Source organism: Protopterus annectens, chromosome 6.part0 (genome assembly GCF_019279795.1).
Source record: "Protopterus annectens isolate FY-2018-M chromosome 6.part0, PAN1.0, whole genome shotgun sequence".
NCBI lineage: Eukaryota > Metazoa > Chordata > Ceratodontiformes > Protopteridae > Protopterus > Protopterus annectens.
The window spans coordinates 949,851,144-949,877,806 of record NC_056737.1 but is presented as its reverse complement, the minus strand read 5'-3'; positions in this window follow the sequence as shown (position 1 = coordinate 949,877,806).

Sequence of the window (26,663 nt, the reverse complement as noted above, 5' to 3'; positions counted from 1 at the left end):
AAGATACCCACACCTCCAGGTTGGTGGCACAGCACGAAGCATCAGAGACTATCCATGTGCAACTAACAGTGGGTAAAACTGCCTTCCAGTTTATAGCCTGCTACAGACCACCCTCCCAAACCCAGGAACCCCACTCGGCCTTCCTGAGAACACTGGAAAATATGAAGGTCTCTCCAAACACCATTATATTGGGTGACTTCAACTACCCAACCATAGACTGGGAGCATTACTCTAGCTCCAACACCCTAGCCCAAAGGTTCCTAGAATTTATAAACTCAAATGCTATGGAACAACTTTTTACCACTCCCACAAGAGGGGAAAACATACTGGACCTGATCATCACCAACATGGGGACTCTATGCTCCAGACCAGAAGTGTATCCCTCACTGGTAAGATCAGACCATAAACTAATCTCACTGGATATTCACATCCCGACCCCACCCCATGCCCAGAAAACCACAGTGAAAAACTTCTCTAAAGCAAATTTCACACTCCTCAAAACTGAGGTGGAATCCTTCAAATCCTTAATACGGCCCAGACCACAAAATCCTTTATAAACACATTCTATGAACACCTTCAGGAATGCATGGTTCATACAATCCCAAATAAAACCAAGACCCAATCCTCCAAAGGCAGACGACGTGTCTGGTGGACCCCAGCCATAAACAAACTATACAATAGAAGGAGGAAGCTTCGACATGACAGAGCAAAATCCCAAAAAGAGAAGGCATCTCTGATCAGTATTAGCAAAAAACTACGGGAACTCATAAAATCGTCTAAGGCCAGCTTCGAGAGAAAAATTACACAAGACACTAAGGATAATCACAAGGCTTTCTTTAGTTATGTTAGAAACCTGGGTGGGAATTCCCAGATATGCTCAGAATTAGTCCAAAATGACAAAAAATACACCAAACCCACAGACATTTCCAACATCCTAGCTGACAGGTTCAGCGCAAACTTCTCCCCCCCCCTCACCAAAAGGGCTAATATCTATCCCAGCAGAGTGCTGCCCCCCTGACATCTCAGATGCTCAGGTAAGAGCTGCCCTCTCCAAAGCAAGAAACACAGCATCAATGGGACCAGACGGTGTCCTGGGCTGCATCCTACATGAACTCCAAGAAGAGCTAAACCCAAACCTAAAACTACTGTTCAATCTCAGCCTTACTACAGGATATGTACCCAAAGAGTGGCGTACAGCAACAGTGGTCCCTCTCCACAAAGGTGGTGCCTCAACGGATCCTGGAAACTATCGCCCCATAAGTCTCACTAGCTTGGTCTGCAAAGCTATGGAAAGGATCATCATGGACCTTATAAATAAAGATATTGGGGACCTACAGACACTGGATCCTACCCAGTCTGGCTTTGTTAAGGGCAGATCCTGCCTCTTAAACCTGGTTGATTTCTTTGAAACAGTCACCAAGACCATTGACAAGGGGAAGGTGGTCCACACAGCCTACCTGGACCTCGCAAAAGCCTTCGATACAATGCCCCACTTGGGCATTATAGATGAGCTCACCAGCTTAAATATAAATCCCTATGTCACTAGATGGGTTGCAAACTGGCTCAAGGACAGAACCCACATGGTTAGAATAGCTGGAGCCATGTCAGACTCCAAACCAGTTACAAGTGGCGTCCCACAAGGCTCAGTCTTGGGACCTCTCTTGTTCGGTATATATTTCTCGGAGGTACAGGCCAACATGGAAGGACTGTGGCTGACCAAGTTCACAGATGACTGCAAACTGGGCGCCATAATAGACTCTCCAGCCGACACAAGCATCCTCCAAAAGGGCCTCATAGAAACAGACAACTGGTGCCAGAGCCATGGCCTCAAGCTAAACACCAAAAAGTGTATAGTCATCCCCTTTGGCAAAAACAAAGTGCCCACAAATTACCACATAGGTGGTAATCCATTAAGTACAGAAGAAGTAATTAGGGACCTGGGGACCCAAGTTGATAGCAATCTCTCATTTGACAACCACGTGGCCAAAGTGGTTATAAAAACATTTTATATAGCCCACCTAATCATGAAGGGATTCACATCTAGATCAGGGGAGGTCATAATTGAGTACAATGCCCCTTTTGGGATGTATCTTACCAGACACCTGCAGCAACTGGAAAGACCCCAAAAGTACCTCACCAAGAGGATCAAGGGGCTCAAACAGATGCCGTATGCTGCCCAGTTAAAGAAACTCCAGCTCTACTCAGTGGCATACCGCCTGCTCAGAGGCGATCTGTGCCTGACGTATAAAGCCATGTCCAACCCGGAATTAATGGACATGCTGCACCTCAGAAAATCCAAATCCCATCGAGCTACGCGCTTGAGGGACTTAAACCTCAGCACTGAAATAAATAGGACATGCTGGAGGGACAGATTCATAACCCAGAGGCTCCCTTCACTCTGGAATAAAATCCCAGTCCAGGTTAGGCAGAGTCCCTCATTGACTCTCTTCAAGAGGAATCTTGATGAGTGGATGGGAGATCATAGGTTTACCCCGGGTATCACTTCTGTGTCACTGTTAGACAGAGGCACAGTATACTAACCTCGAAAAAGGGCATAGCAAAATTAATTTAAAATGGGTGGCGAATGCCATACACACTCTCGATAGGCTTATAAATGCCCTAGGGCAGATAGCCTAGTATGTACCTATGAACCTAAAAGATGCCAGATCAAAGAGGGTAGTACTTTATTTAGGACTTTTGTCCTCTTCAGGACTTCTTCAGAATATATGATGCTACCATTATATACTGTATAGCTTTATATGCTTACATATTTAATTAAATACAAATGTTCCTTTATTCTTTTGCAAAGTTTACACATGGTCATCCCAACATAAAATGCTTTGCAAAAGGACCAGATAGCAATATATACTAACCCCACAGGATTGCAGTCATAATGAACATTTATTCCTATTGATTTTTCAACATGCTTCACAGTAATATTTGGAGCCTTCAAAATAAAATTATAAACAGTGTAATATCCACATTTTGTCATACCACTCTTATACTTACTGTTAATGGAAGGCCTTATAATGCTATCTAGGGAAACTCCAACAGCTTCAACTAGATCAGAATTTCCTAAAATTACTTTGCAGTTGTCCCGAATCATATTCTTAATACTATAATCATCTACTGTTATGTCTGAAACTAACTACATTTAAAATGTGTGGAATCAATAACTTCTTGGGACTTCTTCGAAATACCTCCCTTAAAAATACTGGTCTCTTTTGTTAATAATTTCTTCTGCCATTTGTCGTAGCAAACTTAATTTGTAGCCTCTAACTTTAAATAAATCAATTATTTCTTGTATACCTTCTAAAAAGGTAGACCAATCAGTAGTGAGCCTGGATAATCTTATCATCTGACCCCTAGGAATATTCTTTTTCATGAAACTCAGGTGCACACTAGTATAATGTAAATAATTATTTGAAAAACATGGTTTCTTTTTTATTTTTTCTGAATGAGGTCTGAGCAGGAGAATCCCATCCTACTATGACATCCAAATAGGCCACACTGAACCCCATATGTCCTACTACAAACTTCAAAAAGTGGGTGGTAGAATTAACCTGTTCTGCAAAGACTTATATTGCTCTGCAGCTGCATCAGTGATACAAATCAAATCATCAACATACCTCTTATAAAATGTAATATGTCTTCTAAAAGAAATATTTTTGACTTAAAATTTCCATTACCCACCACCCCGTCACCAGATACGCAAAAGATGGTGCCACAGTGGCACCTATGGCTACACTCTTTAATTGTTGGTAATATCTTCTATTAAAATAAAAGAAATTATTTTCCAAAATTAATTCCATCAATAAACAATGGATATTAAGCAATCTACTTGTTAAATCAGTATATTTAGAAAGGAACATCCTTAAAAATTCTAACCCTAAGTCAATAGGTATAGAAGTGTATAAGGATTAACATCTAAGGTAAAAAAATCTCACAGAAGAAATATTACCCAAAAAAGGTTTTAACTTGTTTAAAAAATTACAGTAATCCCTTATATAACTATCCCACTTCTGTATTATAGGATTAAGAATAGTATCTGAAAAAAAAAAAAAAGAAATGCCCTTAGTGGTGCTTACTGAGGTTGAAACAAGTGGTCTGAAAGGTACTGGGAAAATTCTTCCATGTAACTTATTTATGCCAAAAAGCACACCTAATCTTGGGGTGACTACATTTAAAAACTGATAAATATCAAAGGTAATGACATTGTCAGTAAACAAATCTAATAATACACTAGAAATATATTTGTATTGACTATGGATATCCAATAAATTCACGGTCTTATATTCCAAAGGATTCTCCAGCATGTATTCCTTTTAATATATTAAGAATGGTACATAATTATCAACCCACTCCCCATGTTGGCTTTCATAAATCACAGATCTTTCCTTTTATTCAATTCTTATAGGCTATCCCTTTCTTTCTTACTTAAATTAAAAAAACTTAACGATTAACATTTTTACTAGGTGTTTGCACAATGTCCCTCTCACATAAGCTATGGAACACTAAAATAGTTGAGTGAAGGGGTGGATTGTAATTACTAGGTTTCTTAAACATCTTATTAACATAATCAACAAAATCTTTAAAAATAAACCGCAAATTCAGTTTCTTACAAAATAATTTCAAATTTAATACAGAGTGTGAAACATCAGTTTGCTTACCAGGAACAAAAGACAATCCTTTATTAAATAAATAAATCTGTATATCTTTAAAATGTTCTTGAGTAAAATTATAAATACTATCACATAAACAAGTAAACAAACAAATAGTTTTTGTGCCTTGTGTCAGTTTGGTTTTGTACTATCACATAAACAAGTTTACTATTCAACAAATTCAGATCTTAATGCAGCACTCGTTAATGATGTCTCCATTGTCTGCCTCTCCCCTTGTTGGAATGACTCTTAAGGGGATGCTGAACAAACTGTTGCTTGTAAATTGCCTCTGAAGTCCTCACATGATGACTCTGTTGATTTGCAATTCTCTCAGACCTCCTCACTGGTTCCCCTATTTATGAAAAAGCTCCTCGTTGTTATCGACAGACATAGGAATAGAAATCTTGGCTGCTGCATAACCCCCAGAAAATTTTGTTTCAAAGCTATTCAACTTCTTAACAGCCAAACGGTTATGCAAAAATTGGAAGCGGATAAGCACTCCCATTGCTATACGTCAGTTGATCCCTGATAATTTTCTTCTTCTTCTGCTCCACTATCATGAGGGCTAACCTATGAATATTCACGAGGATGTCCTCAATCTCTGCTTTCACTCAATCTTGATTTAAATTTTTTTTAATATCAACATCTATCTCTTTAATTTAAATATTTAAAGACTGTAACATATGTTCATTACATTCAACCAACATGCTTAACAATTCCAGTCCCAACTTATTAAAATTGTCAATTGTGTATAAAAAGGATCATTTATGTCCAAACCATTAGGGATTTGTAATCCCATAGTCTTTTCAGGACTACCTTTAAAGTGATACACTCATGGAAGTAAATGTTGTCCTACATTAAACTCAATATATGGGCAGTTTCTTATGATATTCCTTCAACAATTCTTGTACACTGATGTTGTCATTATTATGATTAGTGTCTGGAATGTTCATATTAAGATGACCAAAGGGTTTAGAAAAAGATGCAAAAGTATGTTCCAACCCTGTGGTAGGGGCATCCAAACTGGTAGACAGTCCCACGACATAGGCTGATTGATTCAATCTATCCTTAACTGCATGATTCTCACCCATATAAGACATTTGAGACAAAGCTGTGGAAAAAGTAGGATTAATTTGTCCAAAAAAATAAAGAAATAAAAGACTGTAAATTCTTGATGTTGGATCTCAAACCTTGAAAAGTAGAGCATAAATCCTCTGGAATGGAATGAACAGTCAATGTAGCATCCAAACTTCCTTCTTCTAGGTACGTTGTCACCAAATTAAAAAATGCAAAGTACCAAACAACTAAATTGAATAATGTGGTGAAAATGAAGAATGAAAAATTCACAAACAACAACCAAATCACCTTCAAAATATGCCTCACAAAAGAAGGACCAATGTAATACTTTATTGAGTGCTTTTGTTTACTTCAGGACTTCCCCAGAATATATGATGCTGTCATTACATATATCCTTATATACTTACACACTCAATTAAATTAATTAAAAACAATGACATCATAATTAGCAATCAAATAATTTCTGCACTAGTAAACTTAAAAAAAAAATTATCTCACTTCCTAAAAACCCTTTATTATTAATTGTTTCATTAATACCAGGATGTTTATCAGCTTGCTGCCTAAGCTACCATAACGTTTATTTTCTTAGCAAACAGGTTGGAGGGGACAGATCAACAAAATTGCTAAATACAGACAATGTGGCATTACAGGCAGACTCTGAGCAAGAACTTCAGCAAAGGAGAGAGGAATGGAATGCAAAACTGAAGGCACATGGGATGAAACTGAATATAGATAAGACAGTCACAATGACAGCAAATGGTGGAAATAGAGGAAGCTGAGAATTGAGATAGAAGGGAAAAAATGGAAGAAGTTAATAGCGTCATGTTTCTGAGAGGAGTTGAGGAGAAACAAAGTCTGAATGAGGAGAACAAAGCTAGTATCAGAGTGGCTGCAGCCAACTGGCAGAGAGCGTCAAGTGTAAGTGTATGACAGAAAAATGCCAAAGAAGCTGACAAGTAAGGTGTACAAGACAGTGGTGTGACCAGTGCTACTTTATGGTACAGAAACCTGGGCAGTAAAGACAGAGCAGTTGAGGAAGCTGGAGGTGATGGAGATGAAGTGCCTGAGATGGGTGGTAGGATGCACACTGTGGGTCAGACCAAGAAATGAGGACAAAAGAGCAGAAGCTAAAGTAGCTCCAATTTACAGAAAATTTCAAAGAGAACAGAATACAGTGATTTGTGCAGATGTACAGAAAAGCAGAAGACAAGCTGGTGAAGAAGATCTGGGACAGACAGGAAGAATGTAAGAAGAAACAAAGATATCCAGAAAAGAGGTGGATGGATTGCGTGAGAGAAGACCTGTGACAGTAAGGCATGAGGTTCAAAGATGGTGGGAGAGTGGCATTGAAAATAGACATGGCAACAGTTGACATGACACCCCGACCCCATGTAGGAAATGGAAAAAAGGGGGTTGATGGTGCTGCTGCTGCTGCTGATGATGTTTATGGCAGAGTGTGCACATTTATTTTTGTTCTTCCTAATCTAGTCCTTTCAGGGCTTTGCCTCCCTCTCCCTCTCTCTGTCTTGGCATGAAAACTCTGAAGGCTTGATACTCAAACCTGTCTTTTTATTCATCTCAGATGGAACTGATTGATGATTTGGGCATGTAAAAGGTGCCCTGAAGTTTTGGAAGCTGGCTTGATGTTACATTCTATGTATGGAATAATCCATGTAGCCATAACTCTCAACTTCTTAGTGCAAGAAATCTGACCAAAGCCTGAAAAGATTGTGGGCCAAAAGCCTAAAAATAGGGGCAGATTTTTTTAACAATCTCTTTATCAACATGTATGTCATTATTTAGTAACTTCAATCTTCAGTAATTTGCCAGAAAACTACAAATTTTAGGTGGAACAAACCAAAAATATGAGGTAAAAATCTAGACATTCTTCAAAAATCCTGACCATTGAGAGGATACTTGTAGCTAAGTCTATTGCAGCAATGGTCATTTGGACATCCCCTGTTATGGAAAGTTTACTTACCCAACTGTATTTTCCACCAGTGGGTCTCTGGTATCCTGCATTTCTATATTAACTGCTCCAGTGACTGAAATCTTTTCCCGCCATCCTTTTCTCTGCATACCAAATCTTCCTCTTGAGCTATTCCACTTCTCCATCAGATTTCTTCAGTTTTTTTCCCTATTGTTCCTTCTAACCCTTTTGTTCCCAGTAGTTTTTTGAGGCTCTTTTCACACCACTTCATGCATTCCATTTATTTTGTTGCTGTTTCATCCGTGCCATTTAATAAGCTATTCCATGTCTCCCTCTTCTTTACTTTCTTTTGCTTAACCTCCTTCTCTTCTGTTTTTGTCCAGTGAATGATGTTACATGTCAATGCTCTTGTTCCCATCCTACATAGCTTCCCTTAACTTACTCTCTCTCCACAAGCTCTCTTTCCACAGCTACTACATTATACTGTAAATAAACTCCTAGAGTTTCTATCAGCTCTAGCTTGTTTGTGTCTTTCGGCTTTTCCCGGTTAGGGGTTACCACAGCGGAACTCCGGTCCGCTAATGATTGGCAGTGGATTTTTACGTGCCGAGTTGCCAGCCCTGATGCACAACCTTCAACGAAGGTATGCCCATTCACGCATGCCTCCATGCAGAAGACGCTCTAGCTGAGAATTGAACCGGACAGCGTCTTACTGTGAGGCGACAATGCTACCGCAGCACCATCACCGCAGCATATAAAAAAAACAAACAAAAAAAAATGTATTTTGCTACTAACATTTTTATCTTGCAATGTATCAATTGTATATATTGTATTACTATTTTGAATTTTGCATTCTGTGTATTACTATTACGTATTTGTTTTTATTCTTTTTTATTTACTTTGATTCTCTGTATTATTCTGGAGCTTTTCTCCGCAGGACTCCATTGAAAATGGGCACTTCATGGCCCAATGGACTATCCTGGCAAACAAACTGCAAATAAATACAATAAATAAATAAAAATGCATACATTGATAAATGCATGAACCCCAGCCCCTTTTCCTATTCAGTTGCAATTTTACTTTACTCACACTTTTTCCTTACTTTTACTGACCCAGCTTTGTATTTCCTGCATTTCTTTTTGTATTCGTTGTAGCGTTTTGCATTTTTGCAAGTTGCAGAGAACTATTGGTAGCCTCATAATGCTTGCTGCATTAATTTCCCAAGTAGTATCTAAGTCATGTTTCCATTCTCTGGAGAGTATCCCTTACTTTTTTCAACGTAGTCTAGTTTTTTTCTGTTGTCTGCGTCAAGTTACACCCAAACGCAGAGCACTATCTACTTGTAGAACTCTACCTCTTTTATATCATCTATTCCATTTTTCTTCTCCCCTTTTCCTTACCTCACTACAATTACCTTTTTGTTGTTGCACTTGAGTCCTGCCATTTTCACAACCTTCTCAAATATCTTTCTTTTATTTTCCATTGCTGTGGCCACATCCACTGACAATAATATGCAGTCATATGCACATAACACAAACTAATACTTTATCCCTTCCTTTTCTTCAAACATTGATAAATTGTGTCAGATTTCCATTGCCAGCTCCTCAGTTGTAAGCATGAACAGGGGATAGTGGGTAGTCTTGTCTTTTCCCTCCTCTGTCCTTGTCTCCTCGGATACTCCTCCATTTATGAGTACTTCATTTCTTGGTCTTAGTATACGGTCTGTATTCAACATATGTACTTTTCCCCTACAGGCCTTTGCTGCAGTGTCTTCCATTGGAATTCCCACTTAACCATATCAAAGGCCTTCTGTGGATCAAAGAACACAAGCAAACCTATTCCTTCTTTTCTTTCGTTCTGCATAAATTCCAGCAGGTCCCACTAGATTTTTGTCTTCCTTCCCTGCATGAAGTCATTTTGCCCTGCTTGTAGCATTTTTGTCAATGCTTCATCTATTCATCCTGCCAGTACCGTTCCTAAACACTGATGCCTGTATTAATCAGAGAAGTAGGTCTACACTTTCCATCTTCCTGTCTTTCTCCTCCCTTTTAGTTATCTTGGTTATCCTGACCATCCTCATACTTTTAGATATTTTGCCTGAGGCCTACATCCTCTTGTATTCCTGCTATCAGACCTTACACATTTCCCTCTCTTCCTATTTCTAGAATTCTGTGGTGAATCCATCTGGCCCTCTATCTTTCCTGTCCTTGGATGGGATCACAGTCACTATCAGAGGAAATCTGATGAGCACAGTATGAAAGAAGAGAAGAGATTTCCTCTGATAGTGACTGTGATCCCATCCCACCAGTAATCCTCCATTTTGTCCTTTTCATATTGTCCTGTATTGACTCCTTTACTAGTCCTTCTAATGTTTCCTTGTTTTCTTTCTCCTTCCATTTATGACTAGCACACTCACACCCTTTTCTGATTATTTTCTGTATCTGCACATACTCTTTAACTTTTCCTGTATTATCTTTCTTCTGACAGGATTTGATGAACCCCTGCGTTCCACATAATTATCTGTATTTTACTTTTTGTTTTTGTTCACCTCTCCCTACTTTCTCATGTGATGCCATTCAGCAGAACCCTTCCTCCAGACCAATCCTTCAAGTTGAATATTGTTTTCTGTGTCTGCTGTCTGCGTTAATTCTCCTCCACCCTATCTCTGGCTTCTGGATTTCGGGCTTTTGCCTCTTATATGTTGCTCACATTAGTACATTGCATGCCGGTGCAGTATTGATGTCACTCTCTTTTTATATTTCAGCATTCCCATTCATTGGTTTCCATTTTCCACAGTTGCTCACCACCTTTTTACTATGATACTTATCCACCACCGATCATTTGCTTTAAATTTGTTTCCGGATTGTTCTTTGCCTTACTTGTATTCTGTTTTTGCCCCATACATTCTTTTCATGTCTTACAGTTGTTACACCAGCAATTATACTTATTTATTCTTAGGCTGAGATAGCAAATAGTTATTGTACACCATTAAGTAATCATGAAAAATATATTGCTTTCTTTGGGGGCTTACCCTTATGCCCCCTTGACTGCATTAGCCATCATTGTCCTGAGAATTGATTCAGTTCCTCATATTGCTAGTAAAGTATTGAAGTTCCTCTCTCTAGGATGTATTTCACAAAGTAAGGATCTATTTTCATTTGATATATCCTTCCTGTCCTGTCCATAGTTACCTGCCTTTTGGTGTCCATTTCTTTCAACTGTTTACAGATGTTCTTTTTCTGCAGTCACTTTCATTCCTTCTGTAGTACTACCTTCCCCCTCTTTGACTCTAGCAGCCATGATAAATGCTCCTGTCATGGTTATTTAGTCCATCATTTTCCAGCAGTTCAGTTCTGAGTTGCCCAAAACATCAGACACACTATTAATACATCTCCTTAGAACTCTACCTAGTCTGTCTCTACTTCTTCTCTGGTTTGTTGCTAAATCTCCCTCAGGTGAGGCTTCTCTCTCTTTCACTTGTTTGCACTGTTGGCAACTTGTCACTTGTTTCATCTCCTTGTGGTTACCTTTGTGATTTATTTATTTCCCACTCCTCTCTTTTATTGACGTGGCCTCTGTGCGTACCTGGTCTCATCTTCTTCCCTGCTGGGGTTTCAGAATCTGATGTTGTACATCTTCATGGTGTCTCTGCATCACTTCTCATATGTCTAAAGTTGCTCTCCAAATCCAGGTTTTGAAGGTGATTAAGATTTTTGCAGCTTTTGTTGTTCAGCCATATGTGATGCCTTTGTTTAAACTTTTGGTTATCCTCCATATTGTATAGACTAAACCAGTCCTCTTTCTGCTGTACTTCTGGAATTGTAGGGTATCTCAACCATGCAGCTGATCCATTTCTGTTTTAGATCATTTAATATCTACCACATAGCTTTTTTGCCTATAGAGTGTTTCTGAGTAATCCCTGACAAGCTTTATGAATGTCCTTGCAAATGGGTTAACTTTTTTTTATTTGTTTTACAGGAAAGGAATGAAAATATGCCAGAATAAGTCCAGGTCTGTCTTCTGCTGCTACATGCTGCTGCCGCACTCAGTGTATCCTCTCTGTTACTGCCTTCTCATTTTCTGGTATCATGAATCTGTCCTGTAAATGTTGCATTGCAAAGTGCTATAATTCACTCTCATCATCTGCTTCATGTATTCCGATTATCCTGAAGTTAATACTTTTTGAGCAATTTTCCAAACCATCCATTGTTTCTCCCAATTTTGTATTATGTCTCTTAGCTCAAGTATTCTATGAATCTGTCCCTGCAGCTTAGCTTTTGTTCCTGTTTTAAATTTCTCCAGATGTTGTAGCTTTCCTTGTAGCCTTTCTACTTCTGTTTTTTATTGTTTCTTTGTCTCTAGGAACTCACATCCTGACCAGCTATGATTGCCATTTCAAACAAAATCCACAATTGCTCCTCCTTATTTACAGCTTTAAAAGCAGCCATCTGTTTCTCCTCCCGCTTTTGCTTACTCTTTTTTTCTTTCTGTTTTTTTCCCCTGAGAACACTGCTTTTATCCATATTTCTGTAGGCCTTATCAACAGCTTTGAGCTTAGGCAGCCATCTTTGCTGGGCTCTCTCTGTGCCATATGTTCCTATCCCCAACTAAGTATCCAGTGACTTTTTAAAGGCATACAGATTCTCCATCTTTCTAAGAAGAAGTGCATTCCACAACCCTATGAAAAGATCTTTTCATTAATGAATCATTAGATGGAGGAACTTCAATAAATCTGTGTATATTCCTAATTCCAACAAATAACTGGTATCAGCTCTGAATAATCCAAATATACGAATACACTGTTGTGCGCTAAGAAAAAATCACAAATTTAATGGTAAAGCTTTCAGGTTAACACCCTTCATCAGTACATAGATTCAAATTCATTACAAAAACTTTTATATAGGGTAAGAATTAAAACACATGATCCAGCCAGCCAAACAAAACACTCCATTAATTAAGCATTTTAGGGAAAGTCTCCTAAATAAAACTTTTCTAAAAATGTATATATTATTTATAATCCACATATAAAATCATTTGCGTATTTAAAAGACATATATTTATATATCTACATACTATATAATAAATGACACACTTGCGCTATCTTCTCTTACAACAAAAAGAGGAAACGCAGTGTGTACAAAGCAAAAGAAATTTAATGAAAAACGGCTCACGATGACACACTCCACAAAAAATGTTATTCTTTCATTTATACATGCAAAATTGTTTGAATTAAAACGTTAGTTAAGCGCTTTCACCTAATCCTATAGGCTTCCTCAGAACTAACTGTATTACAAACAAAACCATTTAAATAACCTTAATGGCGCGAAAACTCTTGCCATTATTTAAAGACATACTAACATATAAACAATGGTACTTTCATTACATACACTTTGAACATTTTACTTGTTAAAAGTACTTTTTCTCAATCACTAATAGCTGTAGGTAGAATTCAATGCAACATACCTAATACGTAAATCATAATGACAATAAAAGGGACTGATGGATATTTTATTCTATTTATCATGATAGTTATATATCTGTTCTGACAACACTTGCTGGTTTTCTGAATGTATTTATTCTTAATGTCAATTACCTTAATATGGGTAATTATTAAAAAAACTATTGAAAAACTATTTAAAAAAACTATTGAAAAAAACTTTTGAAAAACTATTAAAATGCTCTTTGTTGTAGCTTGGACAATATTGTAAATGTGTTAGAAAGGCAGGAAAATGTATATATGTGTAATTTGTGAAGATACAAATAAAATTAAAATTACAAATACAATTGACGTGAAAAAAGAAAATCTCATAGATAATACTAGAAGTTTAAAAATAAGCATTTTATGAATGGATGAATGTTTTGAGTCACATAGGTATGTACAAAATTTTTTAAAAAAATGTATAAAATTAAAAAATCTTTAAAAAAATTTTTATATATATAAAATATTTATTATATATAATTTATGATATCTTAATAATCAATTGAAGTACATCTATAACTTTGTACGTTTGTTGTATTTAAATAATATTCAATTGACCCTAGAAATAGTGTCTTACTGGATAGACTATAAGGTTCTATATAATATTAATAAATATTTTTAAAAACATGAATTAATTATATAATATTAATGTATTAAAAAATTAATATATTAAAAAATGTGTTGAAAAGTGTTAAAAAATGTTAAAAAATATTCTTGTTTTGATGTTGTGTTCCTGTTATTGTTTTAATTGTTTTTTTTGGTTATGTTACCTATTGTTATTTTTATTTTTATTTTTATTTTTGTTTTTGTACTATCTTCAGAATTGTGTGTAGATGCCTTTTCTGGTAAAATGCCCTCCAATAATAACCTTTTATAATCTTAATAAAGGTTTAACAGCTATCGATTCATTGAGACCAGGTACTGTAGCTGCATCAGTAAATAATTGCCACCAGATTTCCTTAAAACTCAACATCTCTTTGCGATTGTCTCCTCCCAACCTAGGCTTAATGTGTTCCAAAATTCCAAAAGAGAACACGTGATCAACTCCCTCCTTCTCAACATGTCTGTATAATGCATTATTCGTGTCCTTTTTTCTAATACAGTAGGTGTGATCATAAATTCTCTTTCTAAATGCTCTCTCCGTTTTTCCCACATAATATGCAGTACATGTCAAGCATTTAGCCAAGTAAATCACATATGAAGTGTTGCAATTGCCCGTTGTATACCTAATGACTGTCCTATTGATGTTGTTTAAAACAGTTCCTGATGTTCTTGTAATAAACTGACATTGGTTACAATTCTCACATTTTTTTGTTTTGGGCATCTTATCTGTGTCATTTCTTACAAAATTGGTCACTTTAGCATATTCAAGAATTTTCTTTAAATTATCTGCCATCTTGTATACTATGAGGGGTTTACTACCCAATAACTTAGAGATCTGTGGGTCAATGTGGAAAATTTTCCAATGCTTCTCCAAAATACCTTGGATTGTACTAACATACGGTGTGTAAGGGAGAATGCATGCTTTCTGATATCTCTTAGTACAAGTTTCTTCTTTATCCTTAATGCCTATGTCAGTCACACCTAGTAAAGGTGAATACAATGTTCCCCATCTTGTTGTGACATACTGAGCTACTTCTGTCAGCATTTTACTGTTGTATTTCCTCTCTTTAAACATTTCTGTAATAAATTCAATTTCCTTTTCCATGTCTTCTTTTCTAGACGTCATTCTAACCGCCCTAATACATTGGCCTTTGAATATATTGTGCAGCATTTTTCTAGGATGGTGGCTGTTATACTGTAAATAGTCATTGGAAAAGGTATTTTTTCTATATATATTCGATTTGAACCCTTTCTCATCATGAGATACAAATGTGTCCAGATATGCTATCCCATTTTTGCTAACTGAGTGTGTGAATTTGAGAAATTCACTACTCTTGTTGATGTAAGTAATGAATTCATTTAATTCATCAAAATCACCTTTCCACAAAATGTATATGTCATCTAGAAATCTAGTGTAATGCACCACATGAGTAAAATGACTACTATTGAATAGGCTTTCTTCCTCCCAATTCAGCATCACTAAATTCGCAAAAATTGGGGCACTAGCTGAACCCATAGCAACACCCCTACATTGTTTGAAATATTCGCCCTCGAATAGTATGTAGTTGTTTTCCAACACTAAAGTCATGCATTCCATGATGAGACAAATTTTGTCCCATTCAAAACTTGTGTGTCTCCTCATACTCTCACAAAACATATCCAGACCTTCTCTACTCGGTATACATGAAAATAAGTCAATGACGTCTATTGTTACATAAAAGATGTTATCCGTGTTTAAGTGGATAGGAAATTTCCTGAGAAAATCCCAGGAATCCTTGAGCAAATGTGGGATACTGGAGTAAATGTCTTTTAACCACACATCAATTGCTTTTCCCAATGGAAAGGTCTTTGCCTTACTTCCAGAGACAATTGGCCTGAAAGGGGGGTCCTCACTATTTTATACTATATAATAAATTAAATGAAATTAAATCTACAATATATATAATAAAATTGCATTAAATACAAGTCCTTTGCTTTTGAAAAAAAAAAAAACTACTCTGAATTTAAAACTATGGCCTTCATTTTCTATTATATGTTTACTTAATGCATTAGTCAAAGAGAACCTTCTAATTTCGGATTTATATTCTATAATCCGTTGTTTCAATTTTCTAGTTGTTTTTCCTACATAGAATGCTGCACATTCCGTGCAGGTGGCTAGATATACTATGCATGAGGTGTTACAACTTGCTGAACATTTAAATTAAAATTTTTGTTTGGTTATAGGATGTTCAGAAACATTTGTTGAATCAAGGATATCTGCACACCATGTACAATTAAAACATTTCTGTGTGAATGTTTTATTTAGGCTCCTTACTTTATTTTCCTTGAAGTCTTTATAGCATAATTTTTGCTTAAGATTTTCTGAACTTCTAAAGGAAAAACTTGGTTGTACGTCCAGCATGTTCTTAAGTTCAGGCATAGCTAATAAAATTACCCAGTTCTTTCGTACAATGTCAGAAATATCTTTGGTATAGGCATTATATGTTGTCACATATTCTCAGAAAATAACCTTACAGGACACACCACGGGAACACGAAATATTTCCAACGTTTCTTTTATTCAACAGAACAGAATAGCAGGAATGAGCTCAAGATGCCTCTAGCACGCTTCTTCAGATATAAATTACTCTATCAAAGCCCAACTGTTTTATACTCTCATCTAAATTGAACATCTTGTTACATAATTAAGTAATCAATTAGTCAATTAATCAATTAAGATGTCAAAAAAATTCATCACTGTTTGTGAAAATGCAATAAATAAATACATGAATATTCATGAATATTCAAACTAACACAAATTTCATATATACTTCAAAACACTAAAAATATCACTAAAAACCATTCCTCATATGCAATATTAATAATGAAAATATCTAATAAAGATATGTATATAAAAAACTAAAAATTTTAAAATTCTATCTGTACTAATCATTTAATGACATTTAATGACATTTGTAAACAAGGTTAGGCATAAACTCATGATAGGATCTTCCAAAGCTTAGAAGGTCTGTGTTTATAATCTTGGAAAAGGCTATATCAAACTCATATTTACTCCTTTTAAAACTCATTTCGTAAAAAACATCACATTACATATATCGTGTATGAAGCATTCACAAATAGTGTTCAAAAAACATCATCATCACGAATAACCATCATAAAACAGTGGTCTCTATGTAGACATTTTATCTAAGTGCATAAGCCCATGTGTTATTCAGCACTTAAAATATATGTATGCACATTCACCTTGTTTAAATAGCAATAGATGTTACAATGGTGCAACATTTATTGAGACCAAAATATATATATAAGATAACTTCCACAAGCTGGTAAACGACTACACTACCTTAAATAGCTGGCAAGATATCTATATATAGACATTTATAATTCATGAAATAATCTACTAACCAATATAAGCGTGGAATATCGCTCATCCTACTTGAGATGGAACATCAATCCATGTAAATAATCATAACAAAAAAATCATAACAAAAAAACACATCATATTGTGTTTATCCCCTTAAGTAACTAGAAACTAGTAAAAATGAAACTTGCTATTGCTCATGCATTCAAAGTATACTGCCCCCTGGTGTTCGGAGGAGTGACACCTACATTTAACAGAATGCGACGCTAATTCGTCGTATCTGTATGTTGTTGCAAGGATATATAAGTATATATCTATCTACTACATCTAACAAGAAGTGACATTATCTTGTCATATTTATCTAACCTGTTCTAATATATCCCCAAGATAAAAGTCATAAAGTGTCTCAATCTGAGTGGAACTAACTCTATAAATAACATCTTCATGTGGATAAATATTATTGTGTTATTATCACTAAATAGCTGTATCAATTATTAACTAAATAAACAGGTGCTCTACATGCTACTTCATATTGCACTTTAATTTAAAACTGAAGTTAAAATAAAATAAAATCAAGGTTATAGTGCCCACTGGTGTTTAAATATATATTTGGTCAACTCAACCGGAATTCAACGCTATTTAGTCGCATCTATCTAACATACAAATCACAATGACATATAGATAGCAACGGTAGCTAGCTGGCTTTAATGATGTTTCGTGTAAGATGTTAGTTCAATGAAGCCACAATCACCGTAAATGCTCAACTATGTATAGGAAGCAAAGCCATCTTTTCAGTGTCCCATTACTATTAGCTTATTATGTGTATATACATGTCGTTCTTATCTTGCTCTCTATTTATGTTTGTTCTACTCTCTATTACTATTATAGAATATTCCCATTGAATGAAAATCATAAAGGCCTTTCTTAGAAGAGATCTCAGGAAGTGGCTGACAGTCATGACATTTCTTCACATCTCTAAGCATTAAACAATTCATATTATAGGAAGAAAGCAAGTCGCTATGTATGGTACATAGCAGACTCAGTTGCTAGCTTGTAAGAAACTCCACTATCATTATAGTTTGGGTATTATACAACAAATTAATTTCTTATTGCAGAGTCTGGTTAGTCATCCTAATACATTTGAATTGTTTCATTCTATTTAAACTTTAGCATAGGAGTTCACCTTCTAAATAACTCACCTTCTAACTCCTATTCATGTATCTATCTCATTATCTATCTACATAAAGATGTATATAGAAATGTATGTCGAAGATAAACAGAAGGTATCTAGGAAACTTGATTTTTGCTTATGACATCAATTTGATCCATTAAGACAGTTGGTACTATTATCTGTAGCTAATTAAAATCTAAATATCAAAACACCTAAAAACTGTGCGTAACTTACATATGGTGAATCGTCTATGTAATACTCACTCCTAATTATACAGGATTATATGGTCCTTTTATTCAAAATTGGATATGTCTATGGACATTTCCTTTGATGATATTTACTTATTGCCATATATAGGACATCTATGAGTTAACATAACTGATGAAAGTGTTTTTGTCACTCAAACATAAACCTTAATAACCATATATATAACACTCTATCTTAAAATAGAATCTTTCCTATTGTATAAATAAATGTAGATATGAAGGATATATAGGGGTATCTCTCTGATGTTCATTCATTTTCATTTTATGAATGGTTTAACACTAACATAGCTGTTGATACCTGGTTCTCTATGTGCTCCCGCTCTCAGAATCCATTCCATTTCCAATCTAGCCAAGGTGTTAATATTGTCTCCCTTCCTGGGGCTAATGGGTACTACTTGTAATATTCTAAATTTAAAACAATGTGTCAGATTGGAATTTATATGTTTAGCTAGTGCATTCAATTCTAGGTGTTTCCGTATGTCATATATATGGTTATAGATGCGTTCTCTGAATCTCCTCTTCGTGAGGCCAATATAAAAGGCTGGACATGAATCACAATTCGCCATATATATGAGATTCTGAGTGTTACAATCAGTCCGTTTCCTAGGAGAGAACACAAAATGTCCATTGCGGTGTTGATATTCTTGTATGGGATTTATATATGAGCACATACTGCAGTGTTCACATGGAAAAGTCCCTGGCATTAGTGTACTACTCAATCCGTCAGACGTACTATATTTTAATTGACTAGAAAAAATAGTTTTCAGATTGTCACATGTTCGATATACAAATCCAGGGCTCTCACCTACTATCAACCTGGTGTCATCTGCCGTAGTTAAGATATTCCAATGTCTTATTAAAATGTTCTTAATCTCATTGATGTCATTGGTATATTTCAGTATAACCTTGACCTTGTTATTGCTATGGTTATATGTCGTAGCTGGTCTCAATACTAAACTATTGTCTGTGGTTCTAGTCCTATTGCATTTGTTATGTAAGTCTTTTTCTCTTGATTCTTGGGGTATAATACTGTGTCTTGTTGCTTCTACTATACGAGTATTATAGCCTCTAGCTATAAACATCTTTTCCATTTTGTCAGCTTCAATGTTCAATATAGCTGGATTCTTACATATCCTCTTGAGCCTCCAGAACTGTCCATTCAGTATACCCTGGAACATAAATCTGGGGTGCATGCTTCTATATTCTAACATGTTGTTCCTCCAACAGGTTTTTCGATAAATCTTGTAGGATAATCTATCATCTTTATCATAATATAGTGTCAAATCTAAGAAGTTAATCTCTTTATATGAGTGTTCAAATGTGAATCTCAAGAATGTAGTAGTGGACTCTATATATTCTACAAAGCTGTGTAGTTCTTCTATAGTACCGTCCCATGCCAAAAGAATGTCATCCACAAACCTCCTATATATACGTATTTTCCCTTTCCAGTGACTCTCAAAAATGTGTTTCTGTTCCCAGTTGTACATCACTAAATTAGCAAAAGAATTAGCACATGGGGTGCCCATGGCGACACCCCACGTTTGAAGATAATATTTTTCATGAAACATAAATACATTGCATGTGAGTACTAATTCTAATAGCTGCCCTATGAGGATCTGTCTATCTCTGGAAAAGCCACTGTGTGCAACCATTATCTCTCTTATAGATTGAATACCGTATTCGTTAGGAATACAAGTAAACAAATCACGAACATCTAATGTCACCAATAATAATTTCTCATTAACTTTCTCTAACTGATCAAAATTCTCTAAATCTGTTAATAAGTGTTGTGTATCTTTGAGAATGGTAGTAACCTCATTGACAATTGGCCTCAGCATTTTCTCCAGGAATATGGATATATTATACGTCGCTCAATCTCTCCCTGAGACTATGGGGCGCATGGGTATAGGTTCCACCTGCTTGTGTATTTTTGGCAAACCTTTCAGTGTCGGTATAAGAGGTTCTTCTATTAACAGAAAATCATACATCTCTTTACTTATTTGCCTACACATCAAGTAGTCATACAACTCATTTCTTACTGTATTAATGACTTTTATCACTTCTTCTATTTGTAACTCTTTGTATGTTTCATTGCTACTTAGAGACGCTTCTATTATACTGATGTAATTCATTTTGTCTAACACGACTACCCCACCCCCTTTATCAGCATTGGTGATCACTATATTTTTATTGTGTCTCAGTTTTATAAATGATTTATATTCATCTTTCTCTAGATTGAAATATCTGTTTCTAATGCGTCTGGTGGTATATAGACTATATAAGTCTCTCTCACAACTCTTAACAAAACATTCTATATTTGATGGTAAATTCGGAGAAAAACAACTTTTTCGTTTAAATATATAGTTAGTTTGTGTTTGCTGTACCTGATTCTTAAAAAGCAATTTTAGGGCTACTTTTCTGGCAAATAGCCTGATATCAATTAACGTTTCAGCTAATTTACTGTTTTGAGACAGTACAAAGTTTAGCCCTCTATTCAAGAGCGAAATGTCAGATATAGATAAAACGTAGCCAGAAAAATTGAATACCATTGAAGTCAGTTCCATTGCTTCTTCTGTTGCCTGTCTACCCTGTCGGTCGAAAATTTTCGTTTCCTCGGGCCACGACTCATCGACCTCCCTCTGGAGTATGTGTTCATTCTTATCGGAAAAGGAGCATTAACATCAGTGGTGTGTGTGGCTGCAGACTTCCTAATGGTTCCTGTTCTCCTGGAATCGTCGGGTTGTTGCAGTGCTAGTTGATTGGGCGGTGGTGTAGATTCCTCTACATTCACGTTCAATCTCTCCAACCGTTGACTCGGAACCTCTCTTGTATCTCTGGTGTCTCTGGCCATCAAACCTCCATCTGAAGTGCTTGGTTCACTATCTTCCGGTCGCCTCTGGTTCGTGCGGTAGTGACGTTGTGTAGATGTCATATTATTCTCCGTAGTCTTGGGCCAAACAAAAATGTTCGCATTTCTAAAGTCATGCACATCTCTTATTAACTTTTTTTGTTTTATGCCTCTCAATTTTTCGCTGAATAGGTTCACTTGAACAGATACATCTTGAAGTTTCCTGTTAAACGTATCAGAGTGAAACCTATCCGTTATCACTCGATACGCGGCATCTATTTCTTCTTGTAGTGCTGTTTCTATGGGTTCGAAATACTCAAGTAGCAAGTGTATATATTTATTGCTGAGCTCTAAATTTAAATCTTGCCACTTTTTCAAGAGGTCAGGGTATTGATGTCCGTAGGTAGGCATGCATAGCACACGCATCCCCCTCGGAATGACCTTGAAATTAAGGCATGCCTGAAGGTGCTTGCGTTGCCAGGACAGTCTCTGTATCTTATAAAGATTATTCTCTAGATTTCTCAGCAAACTGTAGAATTCATTCATGTTGTTATCAGACTCGCTTCTTCTATAGGTGTTATCAGAGGTATCAGGAAAATCAAGTGTCAATAAAGGATTACCTCTGCTTGGTAAAAATGCTTCTAGTCCAGGGGAACCCACCCGATTAGTGGGATTATAGTCCAATTCTATAGTGGCGTTCTCCATAGCGTGGAGCGAGCGGCAACAAATCAAGCAGTACCAAAAATTAACAAAATTGCCTCTTGCTCCCAAAGTGTCCTGTGGCAAAACAGGTGACAGCAAATTCTCAGAAAATAACCTTACAGGACACACCACGGGAACACGAAATATTTCCAACGTTTCTTTTATTCAACAGAACAGAACAGCAGGAATGAGCGCTTTCGCATGCCTCTAGCACACTTCTTCAGATATAAATTACTCTATCAAAGCCCAACTGTTTTATACTCTCATCTAAATTGAACATCTTGTTACATAATTAAGTAATCAATTAGTCAATTAATCAATTAAGATGTCAAAATAATTCATCACTGTTTGTGAAAATGCAATAAATAAATACATGAATATTCATGAATATTCAAACTAACACAAATTTCATATATACTTCAAAACACTAAAAATATCACTAAAAACCATTCCTCATATGCAATATTAATAATGAAAATATCTAATAAAGATATGTATATAAAAAACTAAAAATTTTAAAATTCTATCTGTACTAATCATTTAATGACATTTAATGACATTTGTAAACAAGGTTAGGCATAAACTCATGGTAGGATCTTCCAAAGCTTAGAAGGTCTGTGTTTATAATCTTGGAAAAGGCTATATCAAACTCATATTTACTCCTTTTAAAACTCATTTCGTAAAAAACATCACATTACATATATCGTGTATGAAGCATTCACAAATAGTGTTCAAAAAACATCATCATCACGAATAACCATCATAAAACAGTGGTCTCTATGTAGACATTTTATCTAAGTGCATAAGCCCATGTGTTATTCAGCACTTAAAATATATGTATGCACATTCACCTTATTTAAATAGCAATAGATGTTACGATGGTGCAACATTTATTGAGACCAAAATATATATATAAGATAACTTCCACAAGCTGGTAAACGACTACACTACCTTAAATAGCTGGCAAGATATCTATATATAGACATTTATAATTCATGAAATAATCTACTAAACAATATAAGCGTGAAATGTCGCTCATCCTACTTGAGATGGAACATCAATCCATGTAAATGATCATAATGAAAAAACATATCATATTGTGTTTATCCATTTAAATAACTAGAAACTAGTAAAATGAAACTTCCTATTACTCATGCATTCAAAGTGTACTGCCCCCTGGTGTTCGGAGGAGTGACACCTACATTTAACAGAATGCGACGCTAATTCGTCGTATCTGTATGTTGTTGCAAGGATATATAAGTATATATCTATCTACTACATCTAACAAGAAGTGACATTATCTTGTCATATTTATCTAACCTGTTCTAATATATCCCCAAGATAAAAGTCATAAAGTGTCTCAATCTGAGTGGAATTGACTCTGTAAATAACATCTTCATGTGGATAAATATTATTGTGTTATTATCACTGAATAGCTGTATCAATTATTAACTAAATAAACAGGTGCTCTACATACTACTTCATATTGCACTTTAATTTAAAATTGAAGTTAAAATAAAATAAAATCAAGGTTATAGTGCCCACTGGTGTTTAAATATATATTTGGTCAACTCAACCGGAATTCAACGCTATTTAGTCGCATCTATCTAACATACAAATCGCAATGACATATAGATAGCAACGGTAGCTAGCTGGCTTTAATGATGTTTCGTGTAAGATATTAATTCAATGAAGCCACAATCACCGTAAATGCTCAACTATGTATAGGAAGCAAAGCCATCTTTTCAGTGTCTCATTACTATTAGCTTATTATGTGTATATACATGTCGTTCTTATCTTGCTCTCTATTTATGTTTGTTCTACTCTCTATTACTATTATAGAATATTCCCATTGAATGAAAATCATAAAGGCCTTTCTTAGAAGAGATCTCAGGAAGTGGCTGACAGTCATGACATTTCTTCACATCTCTAAGCATTAAACAATTCATATTATAGGAAGAAAGCAAGTCGCTATGTGTGGTACATAGCAGACTCAGTTGCTAGCTTGTAAAAAACTCCACTACAATTATAGTTTGGGTATTATATATAACAAATTAATTTCTTATTGCAGAGTCTGGTTAGTCATCCTAATACATTTGAATTATTTCATTCTATTTAAACTTTAACATAGGAGTTCACCTTCTAAATAACTCACCTTCTAACTCCTATTCATGTATCTATCTCTTTATCTATCTACAAAAAAATGTATATAGAAATGTATGTCGAAGATAAACAGAAGGTATCTAGGAAACTTGATTTTGGCTTATGACATCAATTTGATCCATTAAGACAGTTGGTACTATTATCTGTAGCTAATTAAAATCTAAATATCAAAACACCTAAAAACTGTGCGTAACTTACACATGGTGAATCGTCTATGTAATACTCACTCCTAATTATACAGGATTATATGGTCCTTTTATTCAAAATTGGATATGTCTATGGACATTTCCTTTGATGATATTTACTTATTGCCATATATAGGATATTGTCACATATCTAATAACATCCTTTTTCCTTTCTGATATATTCATTGGTTCGTTCATGCGACTACTGAAATATGGGGCATACTCATTATTTCCTTTTAACTTTACTTCTTCATATATTGTATGTATATATGAGGGAGGGTACAGAGTAATTAATGAAATTAAGTTAGGCATGAGGGGAGGTGATATTAACAATGCAACAGAGCTTAAGGAACTTGAATGGATTATCAGGTTAGATGCTGAAGTAGAACCAGGCTTGAACGTAGCTGCTAGTCTGAAGCCAGTGTTGATTCAAAAGCAAAGGACTTGTATTTAATGCAATTTTATTATATATATTTTATATTTAATTTCATTTAATTTATTATATAGTATGTAGATATATAAATATATGTATTTTAAATACGCAAATGATTTTATATGTGGATTATAAATGATATATACATTTTTAGAAAAGTTTTATTTAGGAGACTTTCCCTAAAATGCTTAATTAATGGAGTGTTTTGTTTGGCTGGCTGGATCATGTGTTTTAATTCTTACCCTATATAAAAGTTTTTGTAATGAATTTGAATCTATGTACTGATGAAGGGTGTTAACCTGAAAGCTTTACCATTAAATTTGTGATTTTTTAATTAGCGCACAACAGTGTATTCGTATATATTCCTAATTCCGCAGAATGTTTTTATTTATTTATTTCCAGTACCTATAGTAGCTATACTATGGTTATTATTCAGACACTTCGAAATCAATATAGGATCTCCTCTCACCAGTCTATAATTTATCTTAAAGAGGCACTTTTTGTTTAACGTTATATATATCAGCCTAGCCCAGAAATCAGCATTGTGACTCAGTCAAAGCTAATAGACACGGATTCATAAATATGTATAGCACTATGAAAACTACAAAGGAAAAATAGTGCTGCTAAAGAATACAGGGTTAGAAATGAATAAAACAATGTTTCATGGCTTTAAGCAGGTTAGTGAGATCTAAACATAGAGTCACTGATGAAGAGAAAGTGGCATGGGAGTGAGCAGTAGTAAAATATAAACCAGAGTGTTATTAATTTACATGAGATTCTAGAACATTATAAGTGCAAGTAACAATCTCCATGCTGGAATGTGACACACCCCATAAAATGCTAGCATGCATGGCTAAAGGAAAAAGAAACAAAAGGAACGACTTAAATATTGTATACTATGGTGATAGTGCACAGAAAAGATGTTTTTTTCTGGTGCTTTGCCCAGTCAATCGTTGGTCAGGCAAACATTTCTTCTGTAAAATGTCTAGAATACTTGTCAAATATTTCTTGTCCAAGCCAACACTGCAGCATGGTCTATATTACATTATCAAAGTTTCAAAACTTCGAATTTGATATCATCGACACCATATAATCGAAGTCTTGAAACATCGAAAATGTAATAAAACACAACCTACAAAAACAAACCATTTAAATGCTCTGAGCGGGGAGGGGGGGCAAGCCCCTCTGCACCCCCAAGCCCCTGTTACTTAAATATACCAATTCTGAGATCATACTACAGTGCAGAAAAGGGAAACTGAGATCTCCGTTAAAAGATTCAAAGTTTCAAGACTTCGATCATATGGTGTTGACCATATCAGATTCAAAGTTTTGAAACTTCGATCTTCTGATATAGACCCCTGAAGCATAGGTGGATAAAGCTCAAACTATGTTCTAGGTGATCCAGGTTCGATTAGCAGCTTGGATGTTTGAGGTGCTGATTGGGAGAGATGGGTGTACCCATTCTGGTGTATGGAAAGCTTTTCTCTAGGCATTCCCTGTGGTGAGTCACAATCCATAGATAGAGTAGCCCCCTGACATAAGAGATGATTGCAGCAAAGAAGAGAAAAAAAAGAGTAGTTCATTACAGCTCCCCATGTCAGCAAGGATGACTTGGGGTCCTGGAATGTGCTAATGATCCTCATTGGCCCCATTCCTCATGGAGTAAGTCCAGGAGAGATTAGCAGGGGAAGCCAGACCTAACTGAGGATGGATTCACCATGTCAAGCTGATGGTTGGCTATGTGGGAAGGGGAAAATAGTTTCTTGTCCAGTACAGAAAAGAAAG